Raw genomic sequence first — 24,460 nt, forward strand, 5'->3', positions numbered from 1 at the left:
GGAGCTGCTCACACTAGCCCCTGCCTTGGTCCCTGCTGGGGAGCTGCTCACACTAGTCCCTGCCTTGGTCCCTGCTGGGCAGCTGATCACACTAGTCCCCGCCTTGGTCCCTGCTGGGGAGCTGCTCACACTAGTCCCTGCCTTGGTCCCTGCTGGGCAGCTGCTCACACTAGTCCCCGCCTTGGTACCTGCTGGGGAGCTGCTCACACTAGCCCCTGCCTTGGTCCCTGCTGGGGAGCTGCTCACACTAGCCCCTGCCTTGGTACCTGCTGGGGAGCTGCTCACACTAGCCCCTGCCTTGGTCCCTGCTGGGGAGCTGCTCACACTAGTCCCTGCCTTGGTCCCTGCTGGGCAGCTGCTCACACTAGTCCCTGCCTTGGTCCCTGCTGGGCAGCTGCTCACACTAGCCCCCGCCTTGGTACCTGCTGGGGAGCTGCTCACACTAGCCCCTGCCTTGGTCCCTGCTGGGCAGCTGCTCACACTAGTCCCCGCCTTGGTCCCTGCTGGGCAGCTGCTCACACTAGTCCCCGCCTTGGTCCCTGCTGGGGAGCTGCTCACACTAGTCCCCGCCTTGGTCCCTGCTGGGGAGCTGCTCACACTAGCCCCCGCCTTGGTACCTGCTGGGGAGCTGCTCACACTAGCCCCTGCCTTGGTACCTGCTGGGCAGCTGCTCACACTAGTCCCTGCCTTGGTCCCTGCTGGGGAGCTGCTCACACTAGTCCCTGCCTTGGTCCCTGCTGGGCAGCTGCTCACACTAGTCCCCGCCTTGGTACCTGCTGGGGAGCTGCTCACACTAGTCCCTGCCTTGGTCCCTGCTGGGCAGCTGCTCACACTAGTCCCTGCCTTGGTCCCTGCTGGGCAGCTGCTCACACTAGCCCCTGCCTTGGTCCCTGCTGGGGAGCTGCTCACACTAGCCCCTGCCTTGGTCCCTGCTGGGCAGCTGCTCACACTAGCCCCTGCCTGGGTCCCTGCTGGGGAGCTGCTCACACTAGTCCCCGCCTTGGTCCCTGCTGGGCAGCTGCTCACACTAGCCCCTGCCTTGGTCCCTGCTGGGGAGCTGCTCACACTAGTCCCCGCCTTGGTCCCTGCTGGGGAGCTGCTCACACTAGTCCCTGCCTTGTTCCCTGCTGGGGAGCTGCTCACACTAGTCCCTGCCTTGGTCCCTGCTGGGGAGCTGCTCACACTAGCCCCTGCCTTGGTCCCTGCTGGGGAGCTGCTCACACTAGTCCCCGCCTTGGTCCCTGCTGGGCAGCTGCTCACACTAGCCCCTGCCTTGGTCCCTGCTGGGGAGCTGCTCACACTAGCCCCTGCCTTGGTCCCTGCTGGGCAGCTGCTCACACTAGTCCCCGCCTTGGTCCCTGCTGGGGAGCTGCTCACACTAGCCCCTGCCTTGGTCCCTGCTGGGGAGCTGCTCACACTAGCCCCTGCCTTGGTCCCTGCTGGGCAGCTGCTCACACTAGTCCCCGCCTTGGTCCCTGCTGGGGAGCTGCTCACACTAGCCCCTGCCTTGGTCCCTGCTGGGGAGCTGCTCACACTAGTCCCCGCCTTGGTCCCTGCTGGGGAGCTGCTCACACTAGCCCCTGCCTTGGTCCCTGCTGGGGAGCTGCTCACACTAGTCCCCGCCTTGGTCCCTGCTGGGGAGCTGCTCACACTAGTCCCCGCCTTGGTCCCTGCTGGGGAGCTGCTCACACTAGTCACCGCCTTGGTCCCTGCTGGGGAGCTGCTCACACTAGTCCCCGCCTTGGTCCCTGCTGGGGAGCTGCTCACACTAGTCCCCGCCTTGGTACCTGCTGGGGAGCTGCTCACACTAGTCCCCGCCTTGGTCCCTGCTGGGGAGCTGCTCACACTAGTCCCCGCCTTGGTCCCTGCTGGGGAGCTGCTCACACTAGTCCCCGCCTTGGTCCCTGCTGGGGAGCTGCTCACACTAGTCCCCGCCTTGGTCCCTGCTGGGGAGCTGCTCACACTAGCCCCTGTCTTGGTCCCTGCTGGGGAGCTGCTCACACTAGTCCCCGCCTTGGTCCCTGCTGGGGAGCTGCTCACACTAGTCCCCGCCTTGGTCCCTGCTGGGGAGCTGCTCACACTAGTCCCCGCCTTAGTACCTGCTGGGGAGCTGCTCACACTAGTCCCTGCCTTGGTCCCTGCTGGGGAGCTGCTCACACTAGTCCCTGCCTTGGTCCCTGCTGGGGAGCTGCTCACACTAGCCCCTGCCTTGGTCCCTGCTGGGGAGCTGCTTACACTAGCCCCTGCCTTGGTCCTTGCTGGGGAGCTGCTCACACTAGCCCCTGCCTTGGTCCCTGCTGGGGAGCTGCTCACACTAGTCCCCGCCTTGGTACCTGCTGGGGAGCTGCTCACACTAACCCCTGCCTTGGTCCCTGCTGGGGAGCTGCTCACACTAGTCCCCGCCTTGGTCCCTGCTGGGGAGCTGCTCACACTAGTCCCTGCCTTGTTCCCTGCTGGGGAGCTGCTCACACTAGCCCCTGCCTTGGTCCCTGCTGGGGAGCTGCTCACACTAGTCCCCGCCTTGGTCCCTGCTGGGGAGCTGCTCACACTAGTCCCCGCCTTGGTCCCTGCTGGGGAGCTGCTCACACTAGCCCCTGCCTTGGTCCCTGCTGGGGAGCTGCTCACACTAGTCCCCGCCTTGGTCCCTGCTGGGGAGCTGCTCACACTAGTCCCTGCCTTGGTCCCTGCTGGGGAGCTGCTCACACTAGCCCCCGCCTTGGTCCCTGCTGGGGAGCTGCTCACACTAGTCCCCGCCTTGGTCCCTGCTGGGGAGCTGCTCACACTAGCCCCTGCCTTGGTCCCTGCTGGGGAGCTGCTCACACTAGCCCCTGCCTTGGTCCCTGCTGGGGAGCTGCTCACACTAGCCCCTGCCTTGGTCCCTGCTGGGGAGCTGCTCACACTAGCCCCTGCCTTGGTCCCTGCTGGGGAGCTGCTCACACTAGTCCCCGCCTTGGTCCCTGCTGGGGAGCTGCTCACACTAGCCCCTGCCTTGGTCCCTGCTGGGGAGCTGCTCACACTAGCCCCTGCCTTGGTCCCTGCTGGGGAGCTGCTCACACTAGCCCCTGCCTTGGTCCCTGCTGGGGAGCTGCTCACACTAGCCCCTGCCTTGGTCCCTGCTGGGGAGCTGCTCACACTAGTCCCCGCCTTGGTCCCTGCTGGGGAGCTGCTCACACTAGCCCCTGCCTTGGTCCCTGCTGGGGAGCTGCTCACACTAGCCCCTGCCTTGGTCCCTGCTGGGGAGCTGCTCACACTAGTCCCCGCCTTGGTACCTGCTGGGGAGCTGCTCACACTAGTCCCTGCCTTGGTCCCTGCTGGGGAGCTGCTCACACTAGCCCCTGCCTTGGTCCCTGCTGGGGAGCTGCTCACACTAGTCCCCGCCTTGGTCCCTGCTGGGGAGCTGCTCACACTAGTCCCTGCCTTGGTCCCTGCTCGGGAGCTGCTCACACTAGTCCCCGCCTTGGTCCCTGCTGGGGAGCTGCTCACACTAGTCCCCGCCTTGGTCCCTGCTGGGGAGCTGCTCACACTAGTCCCTGCCTTGGTCCCTGCTGGGGAGCTGCTCACACTAGTCCCCGCCTTGGTCCCTGCTGGGGAGCTGCTCACACTAGTCCCCGCCTTGGTCCCTGCTGGGGAGCTGCTCACACTAGTCCCCGCCTTGGTCCCTGCTGGGGAGCTGCTCACACTAGCCCCTGCCTTGGTCCCTGCTGGGGAGCTGCTCACACTAGTCCCCGCCTTGGTCCCTGCTGGGGAGCTGCTCACACTAGTCCCCGCCTTGGTCCCTGCTGGGGAGCTGCTCACACTAGCCCCTGCCTCGGTCCCTGCTGGGGAGCTGCTCACACTAGCCCCTGCCTCGGTCCCTGCTGGGGAGCTGCTCACACTAGCCCCTGCCTCGGTCCCTGCTGGGGAGCTGCTCACACTAGTCCCTGCCTCGGTCCCTGCTGGGCAGCTGCTCACACTAGTCCCTGCCTTGGTACCTGCTGGGGAGCTGCTCACACTAGTCCCCGCCTTGGTCCCTGCTGGGGAGCTGCTCACACTAGTCCCCGCCTTGGTACCTGCTGGGCAGCTGCTCACACTAGTCCCCGCCTTGGTCCCTGCTGGGGAGCTGCTCACACTAGCCCCTGCCTTGGTACCTGCTGGGGAGCTGCTCACACTAGCCCCTGCCTTGGTCCCTGCTGGGGAGCTGCTCACACTAGCCCCTGCCTTGGTCCCTGCTGGGGAGCTGCTCACACTAGTCCCTGCCTTGGTCCCTGCTGGGCAGCTGCTCACACTAGTCCCTGCCTTGGTCCCTGCTGGGCAGCTGCTCACACTAGTCCCCGCCTTGGTCCCTGCTGGGGAGCTGCTCACACTAGCCCCTGCCTTGGTCCCTGCTGGGGAGCTGCTCACACTAGTCCCCGCCTTGGTCCCTGCTGGGGAGCTGCTCACACTAGTCCCTGCCTTGGTCCCTGCTGGGCAGCTGCTCACACTAGTCCCTGCCTTGGTACCTGCTGGGGAGCTGCTCACACTAGCCCCTGCCTTGGTACCTGCTGGGGAGCTGCTCACACTAGTCTCCGCCTTGGTCCCTGCTGGGGAGCTGCTCACACTAGTCCCCGCCTTGGTCCCTGCTGGGGAGCTGCTCACACTAGCCCCTGCCTTGGTCCCTGCTGGGCAGCTGCTCACACTAGTCCCTGCCTTGGTACCTGCTGGGGAGCTGCTCACACTAGCCCCTGCCTTGGTCCCTGCTGGGGAGCTGCTCACACTAGCCCCTGCCTTGGTCCCTGCTGGGCAGCTGCTCAAACTAGTCCCCGCCTTGGTCCCTGCTGGGGAGCTGCTCACACTAGTCCCCGCCTTGGTCCCTGCTGGGGAGCTGCTCACACTAGCCCCTGCCTTGGTCCCTGCTGGGGAGCTGCTCACACTAGCCCCTGCCTTGGTCCCTGCTGGGCAGCTGCTCACACTAGCCCCTGCCTTGGTCCCTGCTGGGGAGCTGCTCACACTAGTCCCCGCCTTGATACCTGCTGGGCAGCTGCTCACACTAGTCCCCGCCTTGGTCCCTGCTGGGGAGCTGCTCACACTAGCCTCTGCCTTGGTACCTGCTGGGGAGCTGCTCACACTAGCCCCTGCCTTGGTACCTGCTGGGGAGCTGCTCACACTAGTCCCCGCCTTGGTCCCTGCTGGGGAGCTGCTCACACTAGTCCCCGCCTTGGTCCCTGCTGGGGAGCTGCTCACACTAGCCTCTGCCTTGGTACCTGCTGGGGAGCTGCTCACACTAGCCCCTGCCTTGGTCCCTGCTGGGGAGCTGCTCACACTAGCCCCTGCCTTGGTCCCTGCTGGGGAGCTGCTCACACTAGTCCCTGCCTTGGTCCCTGCTGGGGAGCTGCTCACACTAGTCCCTGCCTTGGTACCTGCTGGGCAGCTGCTCACACTAGCCTCTGCCTTGGTACCTGCTGGGGAGCTGCTCACACTAGTCCCCACCTTGGTACCTGCTGGGGAGCTGCTCACACTAGTCCCCGCCTTGGTCCCTGCTGGGGAGCTGCTCACACTAGCCCCTGCCTCGGTCCCTGCTGGGGAGCTGCTCACACTAGCCCCTGCCTTGGTCCCTGCTGGGGAGCTGCTCACACTAGCCCCTGCCTTGGTACCTGCTGGGGAGCTGCTCACACTAGCCCCTGCCTTGGTCCCTGCTGGGGAGCTGCTCACACTAGTCCCCGCCTTGGTACCTGCTGGGGAGCTGCTCACACTAGTCCCTGCCTTGGTCCCTGCTGGGGAGCTGCTCACACTAGCCCCCGCCTTGGTACCTGCTGGGGAGCTGCTCACACTAGCCCCTGCCTTGGTCCCTGCTGGGGAGCTGCTCACACTAGTCCCCGCCTTGGTACCTGCTGGGGAGCTGCTCACACTAGTCCCCGCCTTGGTCCCTGCTGGGGAGCTGCTCACACTAGCCCCCGCCTTGGTCCCTGCTGGGGAGCTGCTCACACTAGCCCCTGCCTTGGTCCCTGCTGGGGAGCTGCTCACACTAGCCCCTGCCTTGGTCCCTGCTGGGGAGCTGCTCACACTAGTCCCTGCCTTGGTCCCTGCTGGGCAGCTGATCACACTAGTCCCCGCCTTGGTCCCTGCTGGGGAGCTGCTCACACTAGTCCCTGCCTTGGTCCCTGCTGGGCAGCTGCTCACACTAGTCCCCGCCTTGGTACCTGCTGGGGAGCTGCTCACACTAGCCCCTGCCTTGGTCCCTGCTGGGGAGCTGCTCACACTAGCCCCTGCCTTGGTACCTGCTGGGGAGCTGCTCACACTAGCCCCTGCCTTGGTCCCTGCTGGGGAGCTGCTCACACTAGTCCCTGCCTTGGTCCCTGCTGGGCAGCTGCTCACACTAGTCCCTGCCTTGGTCCCTGCTGGGCAGCTGCTCACACTAGCCCCCGCCTTGGTACCTGCTGGGGAGCTGCTCACACTAGCCCCTGCCTTGGTCCCTGCTGGGCAGCTGCTCACACTAGTCCCCGCCTTGGTCCCTGCTGGGGAGCTGCTCACACTAGTCCCCGCCTTGGTCCCTGCTGGGGAGCTGCTCACACTAGCCCCCGCCTTGGTACCTGCTGGGGAGCTGCTCACACTAGCCCCTGCCTTGGTACCTGCTGGGCAGCTGCTCACACTAGTCCCTGCCTTGGTCCCTGCTGGGGAGCTGCTCACACTAGTCCCTGCCTTGGTCCCTGCTGGGCAGCTGCTCACACTAGTCCCCGCCTTGGTACCTGCTGGGGAGCTGCTCACACTAGTCCCTGCCTTGGTCCCTGCTGGGCAGCTGCTCACACTAGTCCCTGCCTTGGTCCCTGCTGGGCAGCTGCTCACACTAGCCCCTGCCTTGGTCCCTGCTGGGGAGCTGCTCACACTAGCCCCTGCCTTGGTCCCTGCTGGGCAGCTGCTCACACTAGCCCCTGCCTTGGTCCCTGCTGGGGAGCTGCTCACACTAGTCCCCGCCTTGGTCCCTGCTGGGCAGCTGCTCACACTAGCCCCTGCCTTGGTCCCTGCTGGGGAGCTGCTCACACTAGTCCCCGCCTTGGTCCCTGCTGGGGAGCTGCTCACACTAGTCCCTCCCTTGTTCCCTGCTGGGGAGCTGCTCACACTAGTCCCTGCCTTGGTCCCTGCTGGGGAGCTGCTCACACTAGCCCCTGCCTTGGTCCCTGCTGGGGAGCTGCTCACACTAGTCCCCGCCTTGGTCCCTGCTGGGCAGCTGCTCACACTAGCCCCTGCCTTGGTCCCTGCTGGGGAGCTGCTCACACTAGCCCCTGCCTTGGTCCCTGCTGGGCAGCTGCTCACACTAGTCCCCGCCTTGGTCCCTGCTGGGGAGCTGCTCACACTAGCCCCTGCCTTGGTCCCTGCTGGGGAGCTGCTCACACTAGTCCCCGCCTTGGTCCCTGCTGGGGAGCTGCTCACACTAGCCCCTGCCTTGGTCCCTGCTGGGGAGCTGCTCACACTAGTCCCCGCCTTGGTCCCTGCTGGGGAGCTGCTCACACTAGTCCCCGCCTTGGTCCCTGCTGGGGAGCTGCTCACACTAGTCCCCGCCTTGGTACCTGCTGGGGAGCTGCTCACACTAGTCCCCGCCTTGGTCCCTGCTGGGGAGCTGCTCACACTAGTCCCCGCCTTGGTCCCTGCTGGGGAGCTGCTCACACTAGTCCCCGCCTTGGTCCCTGCTGGGGAGCTGCTCACACTAGTCCCCGCCTTGGTCCCTGCTGGGGAGCTGCTCACACTAGCCCCTGTCTTGGTCCCTGCTGGGGAGCTGCTCACACTAGTCCCCGCCTTGGTCCCTGCTGGGGAGCTGCTCACACTAGTCCCCGCCTTGGTCCCTGCTGGGGAGCTGCTCACACTAGTCCCCGCCTTAGTACCTGCTGGGGAGCTGCTCACACTAGTCCCTGCCTTGGTCCCTGCTGGGGAGCTGCTCACACTAGTCCCTGCCTTGGTCCCTGCTGGGGAGCTGCTCACACTAGTCCCCGCCTTGGTCCCTGCTGGGGAGCTGCTCACACTAGTCCCTGCCTTGGTCCCTGCTGGGGAGCTGCTCACACTAGTCCCTGCCTTGGTCCCTGCTGGGGAGCTGCTCACACTAGTCCCCGCCTTGGTCCCTGCTGGGGAGCTGCTCACACTAGCCCCTGCCTTGGTCCCTGCTGGGGAGCTGCTCACACTAGTCCCCGCCTTGGTCCCTGCTGGGGAGCTGCTCACACTAGCCCCTGCCTTGGTCCCTGCTGGGGAGCTGCTCACACTAGCCCCTGCCTTGGTCCCTGCTGGGGAGCTGCTCACACTAGTCCCCGCCTTGGTCCCTGCTGGGGAGCTGCTCACACTAGCCCCTGCCTTGGTCCCTGCTGGGGAGCTGCTCACACTAGCCTCTGCCTTGGTCCCTGCTGGGGAGCTGCTCACACTACTCCCTGCCTTGGTCCCTGCTGGGGAGCTGCTCACACTAGCCCCTGCCTTGGTCCCTGCTGGGGAGCTGCTCACACTAGCCCCTGCCTTGGTCCCTGCTGGGGAGCTGCTCACACTAGCCCCTGCCTTGGTCCCTGCTGGGGAGCTGCTCACACTAGCCCCTGCCTTGGTACCTGCTGGGGAGCTGCTCACACTAGCCCCTGCCTTGGTACCTGCTGGGGAGCTGCTCACACTAGCCCCTGCCTCGGTCCCTGCTGGGGAGCTGCTCACACTAGTCCCTGCCTCGGTCCCTGCTGGGGAGCTGCTCACACTAGTCCCTGCCTCGGTCCCTGCTGGGCAGCTGCTCACACTAGTCCCTGCCTTGGTACCTGCTGGGGAGCTGCTCACACTAGCCCCTGCCTTGGTCCCTGCTGGGGAGCTGCTCACACTAGCCCCTGCCTTGGTCCCTGCTGGGCAGCTGCTCACACTAGCCCCTGCCTTGGTACCTGCTGGGGAGCTGCTCACACTAGCCCCTGCCTTGGTCCCTGCTGGGGAGCTGCTCACACTAGTCCCTGCCTTGGTCCCTGCTGGGGAGCTGCTCACACTAGTCCCCGCCTTGGTCCCTGCTGGGGAGCTGCTCACACTAGTCCCCGCCTTGGTACCTGCTGGGGAGCTGCTCACACTAGTCCCTGCCTTGGTACCTGCTGGGGAGCTGCTCACACTAGCCCCTGCCTTGGTCCCTGCTGGGGAGCTGCTCACACTAGCCCCTGCCTTGGTCCCTGCTGGGCAGCTGCTCACACTAGTCCCCACCTTGGTCCCTGCTGGGGAGCTGCTCACACTAGCCCCTGCCTTGGTCCCTGCTGGGGAGCTGCTCACACTAGCCCCTGCCTTGGTCCCTGCTGGGGAGCTGCTCACACTAGCCCCTGCCTTGGTACCTGCTGGGGAGCTGCTCACACTAGCCCCTGCCTTGGTACCTGCTGGGGAGCTGCTCACACTAGCCCCTGCCTTGGTCCCTGCTGGGGAGCTGCTCACACTAGCCTCTGCCTTGGTACCTGCTGGGGAGCTGCTCACACTAGCCCCTGCCTTGGTACCTGCTGGGGAGCTGCTCACACTAGTCCCCGCCTTGGTACCTGCTGGGGAGCTGCTCACACTAGCCCCCGCCTTGGTCCCTGCTGGGGAGCTGCTCACACTAGTCCCCGCCTTGGTCACTGCTGGGGAGCTGCTCACACTAGTCCCCGCCTTGGTCCCTGCTGGGGAGCTGCTCACACTAGTCCCCGCCTTGGTCCCTGCTGGGCAGCTGCTCACACTAGCCCCTGCCTTGGTCCCTGCTGGGGAGCTGCTCACACTAGTCCCCGCCTTGGTCCCTGCTGGGGAGCTGCTCACACTAGCCCCTGCCTTGGTCCCTGCTGGGCAGCTGCTCACACTAGCCCCTGCCTCGGTCCCTGCTGGGGAGCTGCTCACACTAGTCCCTGCCTTGGTCCCTGCTGGGGAGCTGCTCACACTAGCCCCTGCCTTGGTCCCTGCTGGGGAGCTGCTCACACTAGCCCCTGCCTTGGTCCCTGCTGGGGAGCTGCTCACACTAGTCCCCGCCTTGGTCCCTGCTGGGGAGCTGCTCACACTAGCCCCTGCCTTGGTCCCTGCTGGGGAGCTGCTCACACTAGCCCCTGCCTTGGTCCCTGCTGGGGAGCTGCTCACACTAGTCCCCGCCTTGGTCCCTGCTGGGGAGCTGCTCACACTAGCCCCTGCCTTGGTCCCTGCTGGGGAGCTGCTCACACTAGCCCCTGCCTTGGTCCCTGCTGGGGAGCTGCTCACACTAGCCCCTGCCTTGGTCCCTGCTGGGGAGCTGCTCACACTAGCCCCTGCCTTGGTCCCTGCTGGGGAGCTGCTCACACTAGCCCCTGCCTTGGTACCTGCTGGGGAGCTGCTCACACTAGCCCCTGCCTCGGTCCCTGCTGGGGAGGTGCTCACACTAGTCCCCGCCTTGGTCCCTGCTGGGGAGCTGCTCACACTAGTCCCTGCCTTGGTCCCTGCTGGGGAGCTGCTCACACTAGTCCCCGCCTTGGTCCCTGCTGGGGAGCTGCTCACACTAGCCCCTGCCTTGGTACCTGCTGGGCAGCTGCTCACACTAGCCCCTGCCTTGGTCCCTGCTGGGGAGCTGCTCACACTAGCCCCTGCCTTGGTACCTGCTGGGGAGCTGCTCACACTAGCCCCTGCCTTGGTCCCTGCTGGGGAGCTGCTCACACTAGTCCCCGCCTTGGTCCCTGCTGGGGAGCTGCTCACACTAGTCCCTGCCTTGGTCCCTGCTGGGGAGCTGCTCACACTAGTCCCCGCCTTGGTCCCTGCTGGGGAGCTGCTCACACTAGTCCCCGCCTTGGTACCTGCTGGGGAGCTGCTCACACTAGCCCCTGCCTTGGTCCCTGCTGGGGAGCTGCTCACACTAGCCCCTGCCTTGGTACCTGCTGGGCAGCTGCTCACACTAGCCCCTGCCTTGGTACCTGCTGGGGAGCTGCTCACACTAGCCCCTGCCTCGGTCCCTGCTGGGCAGCTGCTCACACTAGCCCCTGCCTTGGTCCCTGCTGGGGAGCTGCTCACACTAGTCCCCGCCTTGGTCCCTGCTGGGGAGCTGCTCACACTAGCCCCCGCCTTGTTCCCTGCTGGGGAGCTGCTCACACTAGCCCCTGCCTCGGTCCCTGCTGGGGAGCTGCTCACACTAGCCCCTGCCTCGGTCCCTGCTGGGGAGCTGCTCACACTAGTCCCTGCCTCGGTCCCTGCTGGGCAGCTGCTCACACTAGTCCCTGCCTTGGTACCTGCTGGGGAGCTGCTCACACTAGTCCCCGCCTTGGTCCCTGCTGGGGAGCTGCTCACACTAGTCCCCGCCTTGGTACCTGCTGGGCAGCTGCTCACACTAGTCCCCGCCTTGGTCCCTGCTGGGGAGCTGCTCACACTAGTCCCTGCCTTGGTCCCTGCTGGGGAGCTGCTCACACTAGCCCCTGCCTTGGTCCCTGCTGGGGAGCTGCTCACACTAGTCCCTGCCTTGGTCCCTGCTGGGGAGCTGCTCACACTAGCCCCCGCCTTGGTACCTGCTGGGGAGCTGCTCACACTAGCCCCTGCCTTGGTCCCTGCTGGGGAGCTGCTCACACTAGTCCCTGCCTTGGTACCTGCTGGGGAGCTGCTCACACTAGTCCCCGCCTTGGTCCCTGCTGGGGAGCTGCTCACACTAGCCCCTGCCTTGGTCCCTGCTGGGGAGCTGCTCACACTAGCCCCTGCCTTGGTACCTGCTGGGGAGCTGCTCACACTAGTCCCTGCCTTGGTCCCTGCTGGGGAGCTGCTCACACTAGTCCCCGCCTTGGTCCCTGCTGGGGAGCTGCTCACACTAGCCCCTGCCTTGGTACCTGCTGGGGAGCTGCTCACACTAGTCCCTGCCTTGGTCCCTGCTGGGGAGCTGCTCACACTAGCCCCTGCCTTGGTCCCTGCTGGGGAGCTGCTCACACTAGCCCCTGCCTTGGTACCTGCTGGGGAGCTGCTCACACTAGCCCCTGCCTTGGTACCTGCTGGGGAGCTGCTCACACTAGTCCCCGCCTTGGTCCCTGCTGGGGAGCTGCTCACACTAGTCCCTGCCTTGGTCCCTGCTGGGGAGCTGCTCACACTAGTCCCTGCCTTGGTCCCTGCTGGGGAGCTGCTCACACTAGTCCCCGCCTTGGTCCCTGCTGGGGAGCTGCTCACACTAGCCCCTGCCTTGGTCCCTGCTGGGGAGCTGCTCACACTAGCCCCTGCCTTGGTACCTGCTGGGGAGCTGCTCACACTAGTCCCCGCCTTGGTCCCTGCTGGGCAGCTGCTCACACTAGTCCCTGCCTTGGTCCCTGCTGGGGAGCTGCTCACACTAGTCCCTGCCTTGGTACCTGCTGGGGAGCTGGTCACACTAGTCCCCGCCTTGGTCCCTGCTGGGGAGCTGCTCACACTAGCCTCTGCCTTGGTACCTGCTGGGGAGCTGCTCACACTAGTCCCTGCCTTGGTCCCTGCTGGGGAGCTGCTCACACTAGTCCCTGCCTTGGTACCTGCTGGGGAGCTGGTCACACTAGTCCCTGCCTTGGTACCTGCTGGGGAGCTGCTTACACTAGCCCCTGCCTTGGTCCCTGCTGGGGAGCTGCTCACACTAGCCCCTGCCTTGGTCCCTGCTGGGGAGCTGCTCACACTAGCCTCTGCCTTGGTACCTGCTGGGGAGCTGCTCACACTAGCCCCTGCCTTGGTCCTTGCTGGGGATCTGCCATGGGGCAGTGCTGATGGCTCGCTGGGTAGGGGAAAAGGGTAAATGATGTGCTCCAGGCAGTGCTGATGGCTCACTGGGTTGGGGCTGATGGGGAGTGCAATGCCCTGCCCCTTCTGCCCAATCTCCTGCACCTTCTGGGAATGTGGAGCCGGTGCCCTCCCCACCATCACTTTGCCCAGGGGCCCAACAGTCTGTCAGCCCCTGGCCCTGACATGATGCCACATCTGCTTTGGGCTGCTGTGCAGGCCGATGCCTGAGACTGGAGCCTGACCCCAGTATTTCCAGAGACTTTTACATCTGCATCTTCCCCCACAGACATGTGGGCCTGTCTCTGGCCCTTCCCTCGCCTGACCTCCACAATCCTCACTCCCACCTGCCCATGGGTCAGTGGCTGGAAGGAGCAAATATCATTGCTGGGGTGGAAACCAGGGGTTCTCCTGCTTCCCAGCCAGGCTGGGGTGACGTTCTCACCAATGTGTCATTGACCAGCAGCCAGACCTGTGTACTTTGGTGTTTCTTCACACAAAACAACAGCATCTCCTGCAGCCAGAGCCTCAGCCTGAGGCTCCTGGCCCAGGGGCCTGGGGAGAATGTGGCCAAGGTACTGGAGAACTACCCACCCTAGGGCCCCCATCCAACATCTGCAGTGCCAGCTCAGGACAGGTTTGGGAGCTGCAGCTGTCTAGTCGCAACAGGCTTGGTGTGTCAGCTGTCACCTGCTCCTACCTATGGATACTGCTCCATGCACGGACGTGTGAGCTCCAAGCTGCGCATGCCCTGGATCTGATCAAGTGACCCCCTACACCCTGACGCGGAGGGGTGCTGGGGTAGGCCGTGCATGCTTAGTCCCAGGCATAGACCTCTGCAGTGACGGCTGCACAATGATCAGCTCCTAGTGCCAGGTGTTGCTGCCTTCCTATCACTGCCCAGGCAGTGCAGAGAGCAGCTGCCCTTAGCTAACCTTGCAGCTGTGGCCCTCCCCTCCCCCCCAACACACTGCCCACCCCTGCCCCAGGGCTCTGGACTGTCATCCTAGGGAATCCCTCAGCCTCCTGCCACACCCAAAGTGCCACTGCTCAGTGGAAGGGAGGGAAGGGTCAGTGCTAGTGCTCTGCCCTTCCTGCCCTCAGCAAGCCACAAGCGAGAGGCTACTTATTCTCCAGTAGGATGGGTGGGAGCTGGCTGCTCAGGGAGGGCCAGAGTGGACGTGGTGGAAAGGGGATCAGCCCATGGCAGTTAGGGGACAGTCAATCTGGGGTACTTGCTCTCCTGGAAGGGCCTGGCTGGACCGTTTGAGAAGGGGACAGGCCCTGGCACAGAGGTCCCTTCCCCACAGGGAGGGAGCAATCAGTGCCTGACAGAGAGTTCAGAAATCAACCCTGCATTGCATACAGTCCCAGCAAACCCATCCCTCCCAAGCACACTGCACAGCTGCAAAATTTGCTCCTCCAGTCCCCCAAGTTCCTGGACTGGGACGACTCCAACCCAACATCTGGGCCTGGGGCTTAGCCACTGGATTGGCCAGTGGGTTGGGGTGGGGCAGTGAGCCCACAGCTTTGGCAGATACCAGGTAGCCTGGATCCCAGCCCCAACTCTGGTCACTCCCAAATGGACGGAGCTGGTCACCCCACATCCCACTCTGTCACTACGGTAACATCATATGTTGCTGCTCATTGGGAATCACCAGGGCTCCAGGGTGTTCGTGCAGCTCAGCACTTGAGCACCAAGACCATGTAGGCACGGGAACTTCAGTAACACATTATCTTGGTAACCACAGCTGCACAGCTAAAAGGAGCCACGTGTAAACCTGTGGGCAATCCAAAGTCGACCCCGTGTGCCTTGGGCCTATCTGCAGCCCCTGCAGCCGCGCAGGACCTCGAGGGCAGACGTGGCCCTGCTGAGGGCCTTGGTGGCTCCTTTCTCATGGCAGCAGCTGGACCTTCCCCTTCCTCACAATCTCACCCAGTATATCCCTGGCCCCCTGGTCCCTGTCTGCACCCATCTTCCCCGTACTAACTGGGACCTGACATCATCTGGGCCACGCCCATGGGCTCAGGCTCTTCACAGGGTTATTTATTGTGTGCAGAACAAGAGTTTCCAAAAGTTTTAACTGAGATCAGGCCCTGTCACACCTGATGCTACCCACACACGGAGATGGACAAGCCCTGGCCAGCTGGGATCAGGCTCCGTCACACCCGGCGCTACCCACACAGAGAGAGAGACAGAGAGACAAGCCCTGACCAGCTGGGATCAGATTCCGTCACACCCGGCGCTACCCACACACAGAGATGGACAAGTCCTGGCCAGCTGGGATCAGGTTCCGTCACACACAGTGCTACCTACAGAGAGAGAGAGAGAGAGACAAGCCCTGACCAGCTGGGATCCAGTCCTGTCACACCCGGCGCTACCCACACAGAGAGAGACAGAGAGAGAAGCCCTGGCCAGCTGGGATCAGGCCCTGTCACACCCGGCGCTACCCACACAGAGAGAGACAGAGACACAAGCCCTGGCCAGCTGGGATCAGGCCCTGTCACACCCAGCGCTACTGAGACACAGAGAGACACCAGCCTGACCAACTGGCATCAGGGCCTCTTCACACTTGGTGCTACTCAAACACAGAGAGACAAGTCCTGAGCAACTCGGATCAGGGCCCCATCATGCTGGACGCTCCTCAGACACAGAGGCAATGTCTACACAGCAGGCGCTATTTCAGGATGCCCGCTGTTTATGCAATGCGCCCATCATTTTGAAATATTTCTCAAAACAAAGGGTGTGCTGTTTCAACACCCCTGCACACCTCATTGCAGGAGGATAAGGGATGTTTTGAAATAGCGCTTTATTTCGGCATGTGGTGCTACGTAGACAGTGCCACATGCTGAAATAGCCTATTTCAAACTTGACTCAAAATAAGCTATGCTAGTTGCACAGGGGAAATTGTATCGCTAACTTCGAGGTCAGGCTGATGCGTAGACATAGCCAGAGAGATACCAGCTAAGATCAAGACCCCATCACGCTGGGCACTGCTGAGACATGGAGAGACCCAAGCCCTGCCCAGCCCTGCCGAGGGAGCCAGATCAACACCCCTCCACCTGGCTCCATCTTTCCAGCTGAGATGCCCCATGCAGCCCAGAGGGAAGCCTGGTCCCACCATGCAGCCAGGATCTGAAGCCTTCACTTCAAGCAACCCACCCAGGAGAATCACACTGCAGTCCTCAGTTAGCCACCTACTTTCCCCAGGACACAAAATGCCCATGGAGTACAGGCAGAGCTGCGGGGAGGCAAGGCCAAGCAGTCTGCACCAGCACAGACATGGGGCCTGCAACATGGTGCACAAGCCCCACTCAGTCTCGGGCACGGCCAGCACACAAGCACAGCCACAAGCAGGCACAAGATGCTTCCTGGGCCACCAGAGAAATGGGTTGTGAGTCTCGGACCTCCAAGCAGACACCAGCCCCTGTGCTCTCCCTTCCGGGCAGAGCACACCGAGATCTGCTCCAGCAGCCCCTGGGGATGAGCCCAATGAGACAGGGAAGGAGGTGCAGCACCGTCCTGACCGACAATCCACGGCGTGCACTGCAGCATGGAATGGGGCATTCTGGGCCTGGCTGCAGGCTGCCCTGTGCCCAGCCTCCAACTAGGAACCATTGTGTGCCCTGGAGAAGAGCTTTACTAGCAAAGCTGGCATGCAGTGGGAGCAGCAGTCACTCAGGTCACACAGCAAGCTCCCAGTGCCCATAACTCCACATCCTGCAGGGCTCAGTGACTGGAGCTACTGAGTCTTGAAGCTCCTGGCCAGCCAATCTCCAGGGCTCATCCTGGAAAAGTCCTGGAGACAGCTGGTGGCCAAGACCCAGGGACCCAGAGCCCTAGGCTGGAAGTATCCTCATGCCAACAGCCAGGTGAATGCCACTGCTAATGGCTCCCAGAGGCGTGGTATTGCCAGCCAGTCAAGTCCCAGAGCCCGTGGTTTGCTGCATCCTGTTGTTGCTTGGCCGGCAGAACCCCAGAGCAGCAGCTGGAGGAAGTGCGGGGTGCCCAGCTGGCAGACACCGAGCTGGCAAAGTGCCAGCGCTGCAGGTGGCAAAGCCAGAGCCCGGGGACGCTGGCATGCCAGCCTGTGCAGTGTGCTGGGAAAGGGATTCTGACCTGTACTCACAGGTGGAGTTCCTGAGACCCCAGCCAGAGCAGAGACCGGGGGCTGCGGCCGCCTGAGCCCAGACAGCAGCAGGCCAGCCACCCAGGCCTCCTGACACAGCTGCCTCTGCTTAGCCACTGTAATAGGATCAAGCTGCTCCATCTGTTCATCCCGGCCTGCCAAGCTAATCTCCCTCCTTCCTGCTTCTGCCCCCAGCTGCCCCTGAGGTCCCTCCCTGCACAGGATGGCTGCCAGCCCTTCAAGCGGGGCAGCATCATCCCCTTACATCCCTGACCTGGGCTTGGCCCCCATGACAGCCTGCCTCAGCCCCAGGAGACTTGGCACTTGTGGAGCTGGCCCTGCCCTTTGCTGCCCCCTTGGCCCCTCGGGGAGCAAGTCTGACAAGCTGTGTGGCTGGGGCACTGGGCTGGGAAGTGGGGGTCAGTTCCCTGCTAGGCAGCATGTGGCAAGTCCGTGTGAGTCTCTGTGCTGGTCTCTCTCGGTGACATGAGGGCAGAGTTGCTCTGGCTGCAGGCCTTCCGGGGCAGGGCCTGTGCAGTTCCGGAGCCATACGCCTGCAGCTGCACAAAGCAGTGGCCAGCCAAGCCACTGTCTGGAGGCACACTCAGTCAGGGCTGTGGACTAGCTAACCAATCAGGGACCGTGTTGCGGCGTGCTGGCTGCCCCTGCCTGACCCAGCAGTGACACACGTATTTCCACAACCCCTTCCCCCCACTGAACACACTCCCAGGTGCCATATGCCACAGCTCCCCCAGCCTGGGACCCACTGCAGCGAAGAACCTCCTGCCAGGTCAGAAAAAAGCCGTTTTATGGCATGCGCCAGGGTCATGCAAAGACTCCTGAGCCCCTGGGCCATCGCGGGAGATGCCAAGCCTGGCTGGTAGGCTGGGGTACCAGCTCGCTTTGCTGTCACACAGACAATGAAGGGCCCCCAGGCTGCTGGGCACTGCACCTGCAATCCCACCTCCTGGAGAAGAAGGCAGAACACACTACCCTGAGCCTGCCCTCTGCCCTCCTCATCTGTGGGCCAGCACAACAAGGCCCCAGGATGCCCATGACAGTCCAGCTCCCAGCTGGGGCTCTCAGAAAGGGGATGGGCCAGCTGGCCACCTGGGTTTCTGTCACAGACACAGCACAGGGAGGATTCGCTGGGACGGCTTTAGAGAATCTGCTCAGAGGTTTGGCTTCTGCAAGGCTGAAATAACATGACAACTCTGTGCTGACCCTCCCTTCCCCTGCTCACTGGTACCAGCTGTGCTGAACCTCCCCGTCCCCGAGACCCCACTGTGCTGACCCTGCTCTCCACACCTCTCTTCCTTGGGACCTGGCTGCACTGACCTTCTCACTCCCCCTGCTCCTTGGGACCCAGCTGCTCTGACCCTCACCCTCTCTCTGCTGCCCAGGACCTGCTGCACGGACTCTACTGAGCTGATCCAGCAGTGCCCTGCCAGGGATCAGTCCAGGAGCAATTCTCAAACACACTGGGAAGGGTGGAGGGCAGGGTCTGTCCAGCTTGTGGGATGGCCAAGCCAAAGCCCCATCCATTGCACACTCACTGCACAGACGTGTCCTGCCCAGGAACCGCTGCTAGGACAACGTGCAAGAGAGGATTGTAAATGGGTCAGTGAACAAACACACCCACACCAGAAAGGGCCATAACCTCAGGGGCACGAGATCAGCACAGGTAAGAGACATGTCAGCCTGACTCAGCATTGCACACGCACAAATGAGTGGGCAAAGCCAGCTGCTGCATCTGCAGGCTGGATCACGGTGCTCGCCCACTTTCATGGTACTTATTTGCAAATGGGGCCTGGCATAGATGCTCTGCAACATGGATGGAGACTGGCTGTTCCCAGGTAAGCTCGGGGTTGTACTGGACTGTGCAAATTGGTGTGCACAGTGTCAAAAGGTGGGCAGCATGGGCTAGGCTCTCCATCTGAAGTACCCTGCACAACGAAAGCTTTAGGGGTCTCCTTCCTTTCAGTGGTCAGGTACTGGTAGGATGCTAAGCCTAGCCCACCTTGCAGACACCTGCCACCTCCAGCTAACTGTAGAGAGAAGCCAAGGTGGGAATAGGTCTGTCACCCCAGTGACCTCAGAGAGAGAGGGGGAAATAGCTGGGAAACCTTCTCTGGCCCGTTGCAGTGACCTCTGCTGTCAATCAGCACAGAGCTCTCTGCAAACTGCACCACAGGACAGCAGTTCAACAAGTGGATACCCCAAATGTTAGGGTTTCTATAGAAGCCTGTGAAAAACAGCTATTAATTCCAGTGGTGGGCAGAGAGTGGGAGATTGTGTGATGCTGTCCCCGGGTGTGCAAGAGACCATGCCCAGGAGCTGAGCTCAGGGTGCTAGGTTCTGCAGAGCTGTAGGGTGCATAGAACAAAGCAGTTCTCCCCTTAATGCCACTTTCCTTCTGCTTTTAATGAGTGAATGTTCTGGGTGAGATCACTGCCCCATGCATGGCCAAGGAGCCTTCTCCTTGTCTGCCCTAACCTAACCCCTAGCCTTGGCCTGGGTCTGCTCTTGTTCTGCACTAGAGACCTTGGATTACTAGCTTTTCCTGGGAATAAGAGGGCTGCTGCAGTGTGAGTTAGCCAGAAGCTGCAGAAGATGGGGTGCTCTCCTATATAGATTAGAGGCAAGAAGGGGCAGGAGACCCCAGATACAGGGGGCTGGGAGCTCTCCTGGGGGCAGCAGAGGGCTGGGATCTCTCCTGGGGGCAGAGGGGACTGGGACTTCGGTTTGGAGGGGATAGGGGGCTGGGAGGTCTCCTAAGGGAAACCAGGGGCTAGGAGATCTCCTAGGGACAGCCAGAGGCTGGAAGCTCTCCTGGGGGCAGCAGGGGGCTAGGTGCTCACCTAGGATACATCTACATGGCACCCTAAACTCAAAATAAGATATGGAACTTGTGCTACACAAATTGTGTGTGTCTTATTTCGGGTTTATTTCAGCACAGGCTATTTCGGCAGTGAAACTGTTTTGTTGAAATAATGCACTATTTCAAAGCATCCCTTACTCGTCCTGCAACAAGGCGTACAGGGAGGCCGAAATAGCACGCCTGTTATTTCAAAACTATTTTGAAATAATAGGTGTGTTTCAAAGATGCTGAGTAGCTATTCCGGGATACTCAGGTACCCCAAAATAGCTCTGCCATGTAGACATAGCCCTAGGGGTGTCACGTGGCTGGAAGCTCTCCTTGGGGGAGACGGGGCTGGGTGTTCTCTTGGGGAGACAGGGAGCTCTCCTGCGGACACAGGGGCCTGGGTGTTCCTGCAGGGATGTGGGGTTGGGTGCACGGGGACGGAGAGTGACACGAATCCATTGCAACATCCACCGAGAGGATGGAGAGAGGCTTCAGAGGAACAAAGTATAGGGGAGAGTGGCTATTCCTAATCCCCCTCTCCCAGAACACACAGGCAACAGCAAATCCCACTGGGGCCAGGTTAACTGGCAGGGCTGGGCCTGACAGCTCAGAAATCTGCCCCAACCGACTACATCCAAATCCCTATGCATCTGTCTCACACACCCCCCTTATCGTACAAATCCCACCAGACTAGTAACTGGGGCTCCTCGCTGGCTCCTGTGCTGTGTCTGCCAGCACGCACCCCCTGCACAGCAGTGTACCACGGTCTTCCTCCTGACAGCAGAGCCTCGGCATTCGCCAAGTGCTGCTCATGGGATCGGGGGCTGGCCCAAGCCTGCACTGTGCTGCGGGGTGGGGCAAACCCTGGCACCTGACAAGTCACAGAGTCATAGGATTGGATCTAGTCCAGTCCCCGGCACACAAGGCAGGACTAAGTATAATCTAGCACAGGGGTCAGCAATCTGTCCGAGGTGGAGGGCAGAAATGTGACCCTTTGGCCTCTACGTGCAGGTGATACTTTTAAAGGTCACTGATAGCCCTGCTTACCACAGCTCCATTAATGAATACAGTAACAGGCAGAGCTTTACCGCATAGTGGCGGTTGGTGGCCTCAGCTGGTCTTTTGTTAACCCTCAGGTGGCCTGGCTTTGAGCAAGCTCCCGGCTGCACGGTGGAGGAGGGGTGGGGCTGAGCTCCCGCCTTGCACGCCAATGAAAATAAGCTCTCGTGCCACTCTTGGCACCTGTGCCAGGGGTTGGTGACCCTGATCTAGATCAGTGTTTCTTAAACTATGTTCCACGGAGCACTGGTGTTCCATGAACAACCCGCAGGTGTGCCACGAGCCTTTGGAAGAATACACTGAGGGTACATCCTTTCTGCTATTAAAACCAGGTACAATGTTACTTCTTCACTGCTATGATACCACATTAAATTACTTCATTCTGCTGTATATGTTGCTGTTTGGGTTTGTTTTTTGCTTTGGTTTGTCTGACAACAATTTTTTTGAAGAAAACTTCTTTTGGTGTTCCGCATAAAAATATTATTGTTTGGTGTTCCATGGTCTCAAAAAGTTTAAGAAACACTGATCGAGACCATCCCCAACAGTTGTTTGCCCAACTTGCTCTTAAAAACTTGCAATGATGGAGATTCCACAACCTTCCTAGGCAATTTATTCCAGTGCTCGACCACCTTAACAGTTAGCAAGTTTTTCCTGATGTCTAACCTAAACCTCTCTTGCTGCAGTTTACAGGCAGTGCATCTCGTCCTACCCTCAGAGCACAAAGAGGAAAATTTCTCTCCCTCCCCCTTGGAACAAACTTTTATGTACAGGTTGAACTTCTCTCATCTGGCACCCTCAGGATCTGACCAGTGCCAGACGAGAGAATTTGCTGGACCAAGAGAGATCAATATCGTCTAGCAGCATTACCAACACTCCCACTGCTTGCAGGTCCCTTAGAAGACACTTCTTGGTGGATTACAGTCAAATAACAGCACAGAACACTGAGAGCCAGGACTGGTGGCTGGAAACAAACTTTATGGGACTACAGGAAACTTGGCCCCACCCGTGAGAAGTGGTGGCCGAGCTAATTAAAATCATGCTGGATTATGGATGTTTCAGATTAGAGAGGTTCAGCCTGTACTCCTGTGTACTACACTCCTAATTTAAGCCCTACAGTGACTGGTGAATGGTGATGGAAGCAAGATTGTGAAATCTGGAAGCTTTTAGTCATGAACCAGTATGTAGGCAGTGGATGTATGTATTAGTCGTTCCATTTCGAAGGCTGAGGTGGTAGAACAGTCCGGCTGCTGCATCCACGACTGAGCAGCCCTATTTAGGATCCACTCTGCTCACCCCACATGGGGAGAGGTCTAGAAAAGGTGCCCTAAACAGAGTCCTCCTCAATCCCCCTGACTGGATAACTGTATCCAGTGGGTTCACCTCTATGTGGTAGAAATAACAGTAATCCATGAGGGGGTGGCATATTTTGAGAGGTCCCACCACAGTGCAGACACGGAGAAGTGGAGAAGAAGAAAAGAGCATCAAAAACTGCCCCACGCCCCTCCAACAGCTACCAACACCTGCCTCTTCTGTGGTAAGATCTGAGGCTCCAGATTTGGGCTGATCCGCCATCAATGGACTCACAAATAGGAAGGTGACATAAAGACGTCCTACTCGTTATCGAGTTACCACCGAGAGCACTTGAAACCTGTTATCACGTCCCTCCTCAGTCTTCTCTTCTCCAGACTAAACAAACTCAGTTCTTTCTCTCTTCCCTCCCTCATCGGTCACATTCTCTAGACATCTAATCATTTGTGTTGATCTTCTCTGGACTTTCCCCAGTTTGTCTCTGTCTGTCCTGAAACATGGCACCAGAACTATACACAAGACACCAGTGAAGGTTGAAACAGCACAGAGTAGAGCGGAAGAATTTTTTCTCGTGTCTTGCTCACAACGCTCCTGATAGTACATCCCAGAATGATGTTCACTTTTTGCACTAGTGTTTCGCTGTTGACTTATTTAGCTTGTGGTCCACTCTGACCCACAGACCCCTTCCCTAGCACTCCTTCCTAGGCAGTCAGTTCCCATTTTGCAGAGGCAACTGGTGCGGGGATTGCAGAGGGACACTGGCCACACGCTCCTGCCTCACCCCTCCCCACCCTTGCTCCGCCTATGCCCTGCCCTGGGGTGGCCTGAGAGTACTGCAAGCTAGGAAGCCGCCCTGCTCTTGGGCTGTGCTGCTCAGGGGGAGGGGCAGGACTGCCCCTGTACTCATTGGAAGCGGCAGGGTGCTAACAGTGACTCGGGGGTGGGGTGATGATGGTGGGTTGGTTGTGGCTCTGCTCCTGTGCACCCCCATCCTTCACCAATGCCATTTTGTAAGTGAAATGTACAGAGATCCTATCTCTGCTTCCTTCAGAGTCTGCCAGAATGCCACTGTCCCCTCCGTCCTGGATGCTGGGAGCCTGGGCCAGGCAGAGCCCACTGCCCCCAATTACACAGCACCTCCCGGCCTGCCCACTTCCTCCCTACTAGGTTTCCCTCCCAATGGTACAATGGCCCAAACCCCACGGCAGTCTGTTTCCTGGCCCTGACTCCTTCCCCTGCACTAAGCTCGTGTCGCCCCTGCTGAGTCTCACTCACTCGCCTCACCACATCCCTCTGCAGGCGCCTGCCAGAGTCTGCCCTAGGCTCCCACCCTGCACTCCAGACAGAGGACTGTGCCGACCCCCAGGCCTGCTTCCCAAGCCCCTAGCGGTGGAGGGATGGGCAAGACCTACCTGATGGGAGAGTCACAGGCTGGAGGTTCATGGAAATCCTTTGCCATCAACCTAGGGGTGAGAAGGCACAGAGAAGGCAGGAGTCAGTTGTATGCAGTGCCCCGGTGCCCCTTGAACCCACTCCAGAGCCGGGGCATGCAGGCAGGTAAGCGGGGCCTGTCAGGCATCCATCTGGACAGCGTGCAGATAGGACAAGGAGTGAAGCCTCACGATCATGGGCTGGCCCCAGTCCCTCCCCCTGTCTGCTCAGGGACCCCACCTGCACAGGGTCCTGGTTCCAGAGGGCACAGTCAGCGGTCAGTGCAGGGGTGTCCCTGGTCCAAAGCACACACTCAGGGTTAGCACAGGGATTGGGGGTTCTGGACCCACAGCACACATCCAGGGGTCACTTGAGGAATGGGAGGGGCTGGCTCCAGAGTACATAGCCAGGGGTCAGTGTGCAGATGGGGGTCTTGGTTACAGCCAGGGGTCAGTGGGGGATGGAGCCTGACTCTTGGAAGCTCTGTGAAGGGCTCTGCATGACACACACGTCTCCAGCAGGCCTTTAACAATTCATAAGATGCACTCCAAATTCTTCAGTGGAGAAATCACAGGAACTCAGATTCCTCTGAAATATTTAGTGCCTCTCTTTCTCCCACATCATGACACAGCCCTGGCCTTGGTCCCACCATGATGTGTACGGCCCAGCTATGGTCCCATTCTTGCGTACAGTACACCTGTGACCCTCCTCCTGTGTACAGCCCAGCTATCACATGTGTAATATTTGTAAGACTGACAGATCCGGGTTGTCAGCAGGAGAGAATGAACCTGCAACCTTAGTGATTAAAGCCATGTGCTCTACTGGTAAAAGCCAGCTGCCGCTAAGCTAAGGCTGGAGAGACTTCACCCTCCCTTGTTAGGGTTTCATTGCTGCTGAGGTTACATATTAGAGATTTTCCTGGCCTCTGCTGAGAGGGCCAAATCAGAACAGATTGTTTAAAACAAGGCTTCTTACAGCCCAAGGCTGAGGCCCTGTGTGCAGATACTGTCTCTGCAGGACTTGGCCTTAAAAC

At 60.8% G+C, this 24,460-nt stretch overlaps 1 protein-coding gene across 6 annotated transcripts in view; it reads right to left on the reverse strand.

Moving 5' to 3' along the window:
• SHANK3 (SH3 and multiple ankyrin repeat domains 3) overlaps nucleotides 1-24,460 on the reverse strand; it is an 857,838-nt gene that overhangs the window by 798,459 nt on the left and 34,919 nt on the right. For all 6 annotated transcript variants that reach the window (XR_012642513.1, XR_012642514.1, XM_074976815.1 and 3 more), the window contains exon 2: nucleotides 23,409-23,459. The gene's annotated coding sequence lies outside the window, so the exon portion shown is untranslated. The remainder of the gene's footprint in view (nucleotides 1-23,408; nucleotides 23,460-24,460) is intronic.

Source organism: Carettochelys insculpta, chromosome 1 (assembly GCF_033958435.1).
Source record: "Carettochelys insculpta isolate YL-2023 chromosome 1, ASM3395843v1, whole genome shotgun sequence".
In the NCBI taxonomy this organism is placed as follows: domain Eukaryota; kingdom Metazoa; phylum Chordata; order Testudines; family Carettochelyidae; genus Carettochelys; species Carettochelys insculpta.